General features: G+C 31.6%; 1 protein-coding gene across 6 annotated transcripts in view; it reads right to left on the minus strand.

Moving 5' to 3' along the window:
* FAM133A (family with sequence similarity 133 member A) overlaps nt 1-13,188 on the minus strand; it is a 37,720-nt gene that overhangs the window by 23,698 nt on the left and 834 nt on the right. Inside the window, exons 3-4 of one of the 6 annotated variants that reach the window (XM_021715959.1) lie at nt 10,139-10,170; nt 1,045-1,047 (exon numbers count right to left, since the gene is read on the minus strand). The exons of the other annotated variants lie outside the window; for them this stretch is intronic. The gene's annotated coding sequence lies outside the window, so the exon portion shown is untranslated. The remainder of the gene's footprint in view (nt 1-1,044; nt 1,048-10,138; nt 10,171-13,188) is intronic. 6 annotated transcript variants of the gene reach the window in all.

Raw genomic sequence — 13,188 nt, forward strand, 5'->3', positions numbered from 1 at the left:
TACATCATTTGTAGCTAAATTAGGTGCATATCATTTGCAGAAAAAAATGCAATTTGCCCAGTGATTTTATGATCAAGCAACATTTTATGGCTTCAAATCATTATAAAACCAAAGGAAAAGCATATTACTAAATTCAGATAGACATTTGTAGAAATTGGCTCTAGTTTTTCCTACAAGGGTAAAAACCAACTTTTCAGAAGAATGGTTGACCCACTCATAATCTTCATTTTCCAGGCAAAAAAATCTCTAGAAGCAAGAATCATTTTCTCCATTAAAAACAGCTGTACTAGTCAATGGGGAAAAGGATGTAAGTTTCAAAATGAGAGGACATGAGACATTTAGAATAAAACAAATTTTACAGTATAGACTGTAAACATAATGGAGAGGAGGACAGTGCTGCCTCTGATAACTTTATAATCATTTCAGCAAAATATCATGTGTAAAGGCTTCAAATACCAGTTGGAATAAAGCATAAACTTGCTGACAAATGGTGCGACTTTCATGGCACTAATGTATTATAATAATACATTATCACGATAGCCAACCTGTAGGAGTGTTGTTCAAGTGAATGATAGTTCCTATTTTGCAAAGTAGGAATTCAGACACTGTGTCAGCTCTTTATACAAATTTTGACCAACTAGCGACCCAAATTTTGTTCAGTGTTACTCATTGTTTTCTTAAATTTTTGCGTTTTAATTATATACATAATACAAGCTTATTGTTTTAAAAATTCAAGAAATGCTTCAAAATAGAAAACAAAAAATTAAAGCTGTTCCTTCCATCTAATTAGTTGTTTCCTTCCTGGTGTATACATTGCCAGACATTTTTAATGTACATGCAAATAAACACACATCCACAGACTATATATACATCTATACTTTTTATATAGATGAGATGATACAAAAGATATTGTTTCACAATTTGCCTTTTGGTTTGACACTATTATAAACAGCTTTTGTATGTAGAACTAGGCATTATTTTTTTTTGCTTTAAGTTACTAAAGCAGATATGTTTTTAAGCTTTTGTTTCTGGCATTTTTCCAACCATCTAAATGTTTTCGTACATGCTTTTTATGTTAAAAAAAAAAAGATGACTTCTGGCATAAGACAGACACACAGACCAATGGAACAGAATAGAAGATAACCCAGAAATAAATGCACATATGTACAGCCAAGTGATTGCAGACGAAGGCACCAAAAACACTCGATGAGGAAAGGACAGTCTCTTCAAAAAATGGTGCTGGGAATACTAGATATCCATATGCAGAAAAATGAAACCCCCATCTCTTACTTGAAATGAACTTGAAGTGAATCAAAGACCTAAATGTAAGACTTAAAAGTATAAAATTATTAGAAGAAAACATAAAGTAAATACTTTAGGACATTAGTTTGGGAAAAGACTTTATGAATGAGGCCTCAAAAGTACAGGCAACAAAAGCACAAATAAACAAATGGGATTATATCAAACTAAGAAGTTCTTTCACAGCAAAGGAAACAATCAACAGTGTGAAAAGGCAACCTACAGAATGGGAGAAAATATCTGCAAACTACTCATCCAATAGGGCATTAATATCTAGAATGTACAAGGAACTCAAACATTTCAACAGTCAAAAAAATCAGATAAAAATTTATCTGAACATTTTTCAAAAGAAGACATACAAATGGCAAAAAAGTATATGAAAAATGATCAACATCACTAAGCTTCAGAGAAATGCAAACCAAAACCACAATTAGGCATTATTTCATCCAGTTAGAATAGCTGTTATCAGAAAGACAAAAAGCAACAAATACTAGTGATGATGTGAAGAAAAGAAAACTGTCATACACTGTTGATGGGAATGTAAACTAGTACAACCACTGTGGAGAATAGTATAGCAATTCCTCAAAAAACTGAATGTATATTTTAAACAATAAAAATATTTGGAGACATAGGACAGAAAAATTCAATGTGGTACGTAGCTAATGCTTAATTCAAGTAACATGCTATGATAACATACAAAGGTAGTCTGTTCCTCAGAGTAGCCTTTTTTTATGAGATATTCAGAATACAATTTATTAAAATGAGAAGCCCTGGTATTTTGATATATATTTTCCTTTAAATGCCTATTGCATGCAAAGCAGTTTTCAGATCATTATTTTCTAGAAATATTGTCCTTTAGAAAGAAAACACTAATGAAACAGGAGGATTAAGTAAATAGACAATTTAATTTAATATTAAATGTGATTTCCAGAATTTTTCTCCTGCAGAATCTGTATGGCCCCCTAGGTATTAATAGTGTGTGAGGTGTTACTATTTAGAAGTTTGCTTCTAAAACACCAATTACTTAAAACTTGAAAACTTAGTAAACTAATGTGATTTGTTGCATGGCAGTTATTCATCAGTATATTTGGCACAATTAGGATACAATTGGTAAATAAAATTAGGATGTAATTAATAGCTGAAAATGACTTCTATTTATGCAGCAAGTAAAAATGGCCCTACTGACAGGAAGCCAGTTCATCTGTAAGGTAATTTATTAGTACAGTACTAAGTATATTCTTATATAGATAAATACTTTGTGCACGTATAGAGGACTATACACAAGAAATATCTTGGTACCTGTCCTAGGAAAGTTTAAAATATACTTAGGAAAAGAAAGTTGTTTCTCTTTCTCTCTCTCTCTCTCTCTCTCTCTCTCTCTCTGTGTGTGTGTGTGTGTTTGCATAGATGTAAGAAATAACCTATGTTTATGATAAAGCCTGCAAAAATGTAAATGTGTCCAAAATAAATAAGCCCTGAAGGAAAGGAAGAGTTAATGGACTATGTTTCATGGGGTTCCAGAAGAAGATAAGTTTATTAAAGACTGATTGAACACTCAGTATGTTATAAAAGTTTTCCACGTATTATGTCATTTAAAGCTGACTATGGTTCTGTGAGGTGGGTACTATTATTATCCTCATTTTACAAATAAGGAAACTGAGGCATTAAGAAGTTAAAAAATTAACCCTAGGTCACCAGAGGGTAAAAGACATAGCTTGTATCTATACACATGTCTGATTCCAGACAGTGGAATATCACTAAAAGTTTGAGATTAGAGCAGGGATATGATCAATATTTTCTTTGAGATTTTGCAAAGACTTATGTGTAGCATATATGAGAAGCAAGGGAAGAGCTTGGAGCCGCTACAAGCAGCTTGGTCAACTAGTCTAATCATTTATGTAATTCTCCATTTCATATTTATCCTTCCTTACAGAGAAGGCGGGACACATTCTCATGATGTCAGATAATGTAACAACGTCAACTAAGGTATCCAGTTACCTCTAAATAGAAAATTATTACTCTTCTAGACAGACAACTACTGGTTATAACAAAAGACAGACAAATCTACTAAATATTATATAGTAAGTCTCCTACATACAAATGAGTTCCATTACAAGAGCACATTCATAAGTCAAATTTGTTCCTAAGTCCAAAACAAAGTTAGCCTAGTACCCAACTAACACCATTGGCTATATAGTACTGTACTGAAATAGGTTTATAATACTTTTCACACAAGTATTACATAAAAAACAAATATACAGTAAAGTATACAAAAGTACAACCACTTGTAGAGGGTGCACACACTTGACAATGTACGCCAGACATGTAATAGGAAGGTATGAAGGGGACTTATTGTAATTTAAAAATTTTGTTGTCATCTGTTTTAAGAGTCACTAAATAAAAGGGATGAATCTAGAGAGCTTATGCCTCTATTTCTTGTTTCTTTCTCTGTCTTAAGCAGATTTTTGATAAATAAAAGCAACAATTACTTCATTGATATTTTGTTTGTTTACTCACTTGTAGTCAGTCATAATGGAGTTCCCTCTTTTTTTCAACCGTGAGTTACAGAAGCATTAGCTATCTTCACCTTGAAAATATTAATACAAGATTTGCTGAAGCATTAGTCTTTACTACATGCTAAGTATATAATTTAATAGAAAATTCTGCCAGAGTGGAGAGTAGCTAAACCAAGGATATTAGTTCTCACTTTAACAATAAAATGTGACTTTGGATCACAAGGCAAATTCAACTTATTTCCTAAATTGAGAAGGATGGTACATATGTGAAACACAGCAACTCAAGCTGATTAAATTCATTAGCCTTAATGCGGGATTGTGCTTATTTAACTGGGATAGGGATCCTTATGTCACCCTGTGAAAGGTATTATAATAGTAATAGGTCAGGCATGGTGGCTCGTGACTGTAGTGTGGCTCATGCCTTTAATCTCAGCACTTTGGAAGGTTGATATGGGAGAACTGATTGAGGGCAAGAGTTTAAGACCAGCCTGGGCAACACAATGAAACCCCTTCTCTATGAAAAATTTAAAAAACAGCTGTAGTCCTAGCTACCAGTGAGGCTCAGCTGAGAGGACTGTTTGAGCTCAGGAGTACCAGCTTACACTAAGCCACTGGACACCAGCTTGGGTGACAGAGTGAAACTCTGTGTCTAAAAATAGTAATAATAATAATAGTAAACATTTATTGAGTCTTTATTCATCTGATAAGTAATATACATAAATTATCACCTTAATTCTTATAAAATAACCATATAGGACAGATAGTTCCTTTCAATAGAATTATTTCTATAAATGAGAAAACCATAGTTCAGATATGTGTGACTTATCCAGGGTCTATAGGACAGACAGTTCCTATCATTATATTTCTTTGTATAGATGAGAAAACCATAGTTCAGAGATGTGTGACTTATCCAGGGTCACACAGGCAGCAGGTGGCAGGATTTAAATCCAGGCAGTCTGACTCCAGGGCCTGTGCCGTCCACCTGAAACTAACAGTAATAGGGATCGTCATAGTGAATCTTCCTGGTTGTCAAATTTACTCAGAGATAGGAAATCTTATCCTGTATACAAACTAATATTGGTAAACTATGGAATACAATTCAAATATTCAAAATAAAATTATGTTTAAAATGTGTAGACTTCAATAGAGTTTCATGCTTTCAACGGGTAGCTTCTAGTCACACCTTCAGGCCCCTCAAAGTACAGGTTCCACTGCTGCTAGAGATATTTAAATGGGAAAATTCCTAAGATATTTCTCATTTAATTGTGAATTGAATACTTTGGCATTTAAGCTCCAACCTCCCAGTGTTTGGATGCAAGTCAAATAAAGTCATTAGGCATGTTAGAATTAATGGAACCCATATTATTTTTTAAATTAAATTAGCTTGTTCTAATATATCCTGTCAGTTCAAGATAAGATTCTTGTGTAAGCCAGAAAAATATGAGGACTGGTTCCCTGAAAGCTGCTGACACTGTGAGAATATGTTATCAGAGAAATGGAAGGGTGGTTACGCCTGTCACTTAACTCTAGTTTTAGTGCCTCTGTCCAAAAGTCCATTCACTTTTGTTCATTAAAGATGATATAGTAGAGTGGTTAAGAAATTAGCATCTGGATTCAGGTCATTTGGTTCCACACCTGAGCTCTTCCAATTATAAACTATGTAACTTTAAGCAAGTTATATATTTAGTATCTTCAATGAGAATAAGATGATATGATGATAATATCATATGAAGATGGTATGAGAAAGACAATGAACTACTATACAGTTTCTTTAAAATAAAATAGTAAAAGTAAAGTACTCGGTCCAGTGTTACATTTAAAGTGACAGTCAGTTATTATTATTCAGTAACAACCTATGAACATAATGCTAAGGATAATAATCCATTATTAGAGGACCTTAACAATCTTCATTTATTTATTAATCTGCATCTAAAACAAACTCAACATTTGTAAAAATGACTTTCTGAATGTATAATAATATACATACAAGTGTGTTAACACATCGTTTGTAGTGATGAACACCTGGAAACACGTAGATTTTTTTCTCAACAGGTTATGCCTCAGTTTCCCCAGTGTGCATAAGGAGATTGGAATAGATGTTCTCTCAAATCCCTCCCACATTCACCAAGCTAAAGATTTTCACAGAGCTATCAAGGTGAGGCCATTACTCTAAGCAATAGAAAACATAAAATCTAAATTATTAGGTGGGCATTTAAAATTAAGTCACAATGCATAGTACTGTAAATGACCCATACATAAAAAGGCAAAATGACAGGTTATAAATATCAAAAAAAGTCAATATTTAACAAATGTAGAGTCATTATATTGTAAGATATAGGTAGGTAGTTGTATACAAGTCTTATAGTTTTTACTCTCAAAATGTGTTAAAAAAAATAAATGGGATCAAAAATAACATGAGACTCAATGAGCATGAGGTTTAGATAAAAAGGTTATGTAATTTAGGGCTGTCAGGAATTTTCTAAGTTCTTGATAAAGGGACTATGTGTGGTGTAAAATATTAAAACAATACCTAGGTTGCTATTTCATTTTCAAATATATTTTTGTTTGTTTTTACATTGAAGTAGCAGGAGACATTCTTTAGGCAGATAACACCAAGCAGGATGGGTAGCTATTTGACCTTATAGAACTATCAGGAATTAATATTATTAAGATCAAGGAGCCAACATTCATGATTCCTTTACTCATTCAAATGAGACTTGGAAAAATCTCTTGTTGTAGAACCTTATGCTGCTTTCAAAACAGAAGTCACAGCACAGGCAGAAGAAAATGCTATGAATGGCTTGAGACTATGTAACAAGGCTTCTTTACATGCAATCTTGATAAATAAACATGTGAAAAATAGCAAACAATACTGAATCTTCATTTTATGTGCCATTTTTAGCGACATTTTAGACAGGAGGAAACAGAGGCAAAAAAGTGAAATAAACTGCTTAATAAGGGATAGAGCTAATAAGGGGAAAAGCCAGGACTTAAGCCCAGAGCTTATGTCATTATGTCTCACTAAGGAAATCAAATGCTGAGACTTGATTATTATTGAGGTATTCTTTTTAAGTCTTAGGAAAGAGTTTGGTGAATGGTGTATCACTTGTGTGCCATCTGATATAAAAATGACCAACAGTTCTGAGGAGCTGTAGAATATGTATTTGTTCCCACCAGCAGATATATATGCAGTACCATAAGACTATTATTTTTTCCTGAGGGGCACCTAACAAAATTAATTAAAAATATATGGGTATTCTTGATGAAAATTGGCAAAAACGTCAATTTGAGTTGATTCTACTTTGCCTAAATAAATTGCAAAATTTGGAAATAGCTACTGCATACTGTGTGTGTGTGTGTGTGTGTGTGTGTGTGTGTGCGCATACACACATTGATTCACTATTGAGTCTTTCATTTTCCCTTCTTCTTTAGTAAAATTAAATACTTCCAAACTTGCAATAAAAAAGGTTTCCTTTATTTAAATTTTAGGGTGGAAATTATTCAGATGAGTACTACAGGCAAAAGATTCTTGATCACTCTTGTAAAAGAATTCCTCCATGATGTGGTTGTACATTTTTGAACGTGTGTTACTTTAAGTTGAAAACTAGCATTAACAACCCAGGCAAAAATAAACAAATGACATTACATCAAACTAAAAAGCTTCTGCGTATCAACAGAAATAATCAACAGAATGAGGAGGCAACATATGGAATGAATAATATATTTACAAACCATACATATGATAAGGGGTTACATATCCAATATATAAGGAACTCAAACCACTCAAACTCAATAATAAATAACATTTTTTTTTTTTTAATGGGCAAAGGATCTGAAAAGGTAAGCTTTCAAAAGTCACACAGATGGCCAATAGGTACATGAAGAAATTTTTGACATTAATCATCAGAGAAACTAAAACCACAATGAGATGTTACCTCACACCAACAGGCTATTATGAAAAAAAAAAGAAAGAAAGAAAGAAAAGGAGAGAAGGGAACACTTGCACACTGTTGGTGGGAATGTAAACTAATATAGCCATTATAAAACACAGTATGAAGATTCCTCGAAAAATTAAAACTGGAACTATCATAGGATCCAGTGAATGCCCCTACTAGGAATTTCATATTCAAATGATATGAAATAAATATATTGCATATATTTTATTCATCATTGCAATATATTGTTCATTGCAGTATTATTCAGAAAAACCATGATATAAAATCAACCTAGGTGTCCATCAACACATGAATAAAGAAAAAAAATCTGGTATATATACAAAAGGAAATACTAGCCTTTAAAAAGAAGGAAATCCTGTTATTTGTGGAAACATGGATGAATCTGGAGGACGTTATGCTAAGTAAAATAAACTAGGCACAGAAAGACAAATACCACATGATTTTACTTTTATATGGAGCATTAAAAAAGTCAAATTAATAGAGACAGTAAAATGGTGGTTACTAAAGGATGGGGAGTGGGGGGATTGGGGAGATGTTGCTCAAAAGAAACAAACTTTCAGTTAGACAGAAGGAATAGGTTTAAGTTCAAGAGATTTATTGTATATCATGGTGGCTATGGTTAATCACAATATTTTATATACTTGAAAACTGCTAAGAGAGTAGATTTTAAGTATTCCAAAAAAATAAGTATGCGAGGTAATGCATGTTAGAAAGTTTGATTTAGTCATTCAGCATGAATACCTATAACAGAACAACATTATATGCCATAAATATACATAATTTTACCTGTCAATTAAAAATTTAAAAAACTAGCATTACATTGAATATCCAAATTAATAACTTATTTTTCTTATCTGCCATTGCATTAGTTGTATCTGTCCTTTTAAACTCCATGCAGTTAAGTGCCAGATATGTAAGTTACAAATACATATCATATATAGACTAGTATATATATGTTAATCAAAAGCCATAGCAACGTACCATTTTCTGTTCATTTGGGTGTATCCTTATTAAATAAATAAGAATGAAAAGAAAATTTTTGTTTTGCAAATCACAGTGTAAAATAATCACAACCAATATGTTTCATTATTATTCCTTTTTAACCATGAATTATTAACAGCTTGAAAATAATGTCTATTTCCATTTTAGTAAACAAGTCTCTCTTATCGGATGTGAGTAAAACAAACACTATTTGTGTTCCTCAATAATGCTACCATTTCTGTGGCTGCACTGTAGACAGCTACACACTGGCAACTTCACATTTGTTTCTTGTTTTGTTATTTGTTTTCTAGTTTTTTACTGCTGCTATCTGTCTCTTTCTCTTATATATTTGGGAACAGAAATAAATGGTTGAGGATGAAGATCCAGTTGTTGTAACTGTCTCTACTGTAATGATACTTTGCAATCTCACAATTTTGTTCTTATTCCTTCCCAAATGCATCTAACAAATAGCTACCAATTAGTTGATTAAAATAAGCACACAGGGGAATTGAATAGACTCCAAAATAAACCTACACATGCATAGGCAACTATTTTTTTTTCAGTTTGGGGGGATTAGTTTCATTTTTTTCTAGAGCTTAATTTTATAAATAAAAACTAATTTTTACATATATGCAAAGGTGATTCAGTGCAAAAGAAAAGATCTTCAATGCATATATTGAACCATTTGCAAAAATGTATCAAACCTAAAAGTGAAACCTAAATGTATAAGACTTCTAGCAAAAACATAGAAGAAAATCATTGAGACCTTGGATTAAGCCAAGATTCCCTAGAGATGACACCCAAAATATGGTTCATCAAAGAAAAAAAAGAAATTAGACTTTACCAAAATTATAAATGTCTTATCCCAATTGGCCTGTTTAATCATTACATACTGTATGCATTATGCATGTGTCAAAATATCACATGTTCCTCCAAATTATGCACAAACTATTATGCATCACTTAAAAAATTTAAAACTTCTTTTTGAAAATAGTGAAAGGCAATGTTAAAAATAACGCAAAAAAATCCAAAAAACCCACATACTGTGAGAAAATGTTTGCAGAGGTAATAACAGATAAAGAACTTATATCCAGAATATATACAGAACCCTCAAAACTTAATAGTAAAACAACTAACAATCCTATTTTTAAATGGCAAATATGAATAGTCACTTCACCAAAGAAGATACATAGATAGCAAATCAGTACATGAAAGAATGTTCAACATCATTCGTAATTAGAGAAATGTAAATTAAAACCACAATGAACTACTACTGTATACCTTTAAAACACTGACCATACTAAGTGTTGGAACTGCTGTTGGAAATGCAAAACCACTTTGGGATTATAGGCAATTTCTTTAAAAAGTTAAACATGCATCTATCACGTGATCCAGACATTCCACTTCTAGGCATTTTTCTAAAAGATGTGAAAATATATGTCCATACAAAGACTTGCATACAAATGATCATAGCAACTTTATTCATAATAGCCCAGAACTAAAAACAACACAAATGCCCATCAGCAAACTGTAGTATTGCCAAGCAACTACTCAGCAGTAAATCAGAAAAAAACTCCCGATACACACAACAATGTCGATAAACCTCAAAATAATTATGCTAAAGAAGGCAGGCAAAAAGAGGGGCAAACTGAAAGATTTCAGTTACATAAGATTTTAGAAAATACAAATTAATTGAAAACAGATTAATGATTAGTGATTGCCTAGGAACAAGGGGAAGAAGGATTCAAGGGTGCATGGAGAAACTTTTGGAGATGATAAAATATTATCTTGATTGTAGTGATGTTTTCACAGATATACATATATTTATCAAAACTTTAAAAAGTATATACTTCATGTGCAGTTACTGTGCATCTATTATAATTCAATAAAAATGTTTTTAAAAAAGAATTAACTTTGTGTATTCAGAAGAAAAAGAAGAGGAGGAGGAGTTGTTGAAAACTAAATGAATGTGCAATACTTGGCTTCTCAGAGATCTACAACAAAAGATAACGGTGCTACATTTGTCATTGTGTACTTGGTACGTGTGTTTGTGTGGCATGAGTGAATGGTTAAAGGGACTGTGTATATGTTTATATTAGGAGAGGTGTAAACGGATGTCAAAGTGCTATGTTCATTCTGAGCATATCAATAGATAGTGTGTTATACATTATCTCATATAGAAGTATGAACACATAGTCCCCCAAAACATAATAAAATAATGGAACAGAAGATATATCACTATGCAAATAATTTATATATACTTTATAAATAAAAAATAAGAATATGACATGCTAGAAATAATTCTTATACTCACAGGAAAAATATATAATACATACGATAAATTGACAATAGGAAGAAAAATCTTATTTTCCTTTGGGTACCTACTATACAAAATTAAATAAACTAATAGATGAAAAAAGCTACAAAATAAAAATGTATTACAATGCAGTGTATACACAACAAACATAGAATATTGTGATTGGAAAAAGTCACCTACTTTCAACCATTTTCATAGTCTATAGATAGGGAAAAATACATTCAAACTGAAAATCACTATAGTAGATTAACATATTACTTTATATTATATTTTATAAACTTTTTCTCTTTTTCTTCTCCATGTTCCATTCCAAATTTTTCCAGTATCAGTGTAAGAGATTAAGTAGTCCTTGAAAAGTATCCAAAAAAAAAAAACCCAAATAGATATGAAAGCTGTAATTGAGTTACATTTGCCCAATATTATGAGCTGGAACAAAGGTGTTTTATAAAGAAATCATAGTTGCCTTAAATCAAGGATGACATCATTGTACCTTTAGGATTTCACCATCAATTAATTTCTTTCTTGATTCAGTGGAAAACAAGCAAAAGACATGAATAGGCAATTCGCAAATGGACAATAAACATATGAAAAAGAATTCAATCTTACCACTAATCTAAAAAATACAAATACATATATTGAGAAATAAGTTTGGAGATGTTCATTAAAAATGCAAATAGTGACTACCTCTCAGTGTGTTTTGAGTTAGCTGTTTGCAGAAAAATTCCGGACAATGGATCAGAAAGAGAATTTAGGAACAGATCCAAGCAATTTTTAATTAATAAAGGTGATAAAGGTGGCATTTCACATAAGCATGGGACAGAAAGATAATCAAATATATGGTACTAGGAGAAATAGCTAGCTAATAAAATAAATATTAAAAATATCTAAATTCCTAACTCATCGCTGACTCCAAAATACTAATTCCTAATGGTACAAAGCTTAACATTTATATGAAACCGTTAAAGTACCATATAATAAGAACATCCGCTAAAAATACGACGTTTATCATTTTAAATGAAAATAGTAAGCTGCAGAACGATACTTACAGTATAACTCCAATGATTTAAATCATTATTTGTACGTTATATGTTTAGACTAAACTTATACAATGAAAGGATACAAGCATATTAAATTTTACATCATCATACTGCTATCCTCTACCGTATTTGCCTGGCACATGACAGGCACAAAAATACATTAGTTGAATGACCAAATAAATAGACTCTTATGCACTGTTGGTAGGACTGTAAATTATGATAACCTTTGTGGAGACAGTTTGAAAATATGCATAAAATAATAATTTTATAGTATGAAATGATAATTTCTAGCTTGTTCCATTTCTAGGAATTTATTCTATGACTAATACTAATTTTCACAGGTGCATAGTAATACATGTTTTAGATATCCAGGCAAATTATTTTTTCATAACAGGAAAAAATGTCTATATAAGAGAAATGATGTAGAAATACCCGCCCTACAACAGGAATCCAGTTAAACAAATTAAGGCAAATATTTCCATGAAATATGCATTTATTTAAAAATAGGATGTTGATTATTTGCCATGTAAATATAGGCATAATTAACTGATACATTAAATGATTCGATTACAAAACATAATGTCACACAGATAAAACAGTATACATAAATAGGTAGGCGTATGTATACACAAGAAATTTCTGGAAGGAAATGCATCAAAACGCTAACAATGGTTATCATTAGGTTTTAAGATTATTGTTTTTATTATCACCAAAATTGTCAATATTGAGGTTTTATCTTTACAATGCTCATATACCTTGTCAATCAGAGATAAATGATAACAGTAAATTGATGCACAAAACAGAAAAGCGCTTCTTTAAAAAAAGTGACTAAATGACAAAGCACAAATCCCACAACAAAAAGTAGTATAAAGATTAATCTAACTGAAATACCTTTCCTAATTTGAAATGAATAATTCATATTTTACATGTTAACTTACTGCTTGTATTCTGTGACCACAGTTAGACATTGAATGTGGTTAAACAGGTTATTTTCTACATCAGTATGCCATTTCACCTCTGTGGATTTTTCTGTTTCCATAGAAATATCAATATATTTTACAATTAAATCTCTAAAAGGCCAT

This window comes from Carlito syrichta, unplaced genomic scaffold, assembly GCF_000164805.1.
Source record: "Carlito syrichta isolate Samal-C Ts95f unplaced genomic scaffold, Tarsius_syrichta-2.0.1 Scaffold308096, whole genome shotgun sequence".
NCBI lineage: Eukaryota > Metazoa > Chordata > Mammalia > Primates > Tarsiidae > Carlito > Carlito syrichta.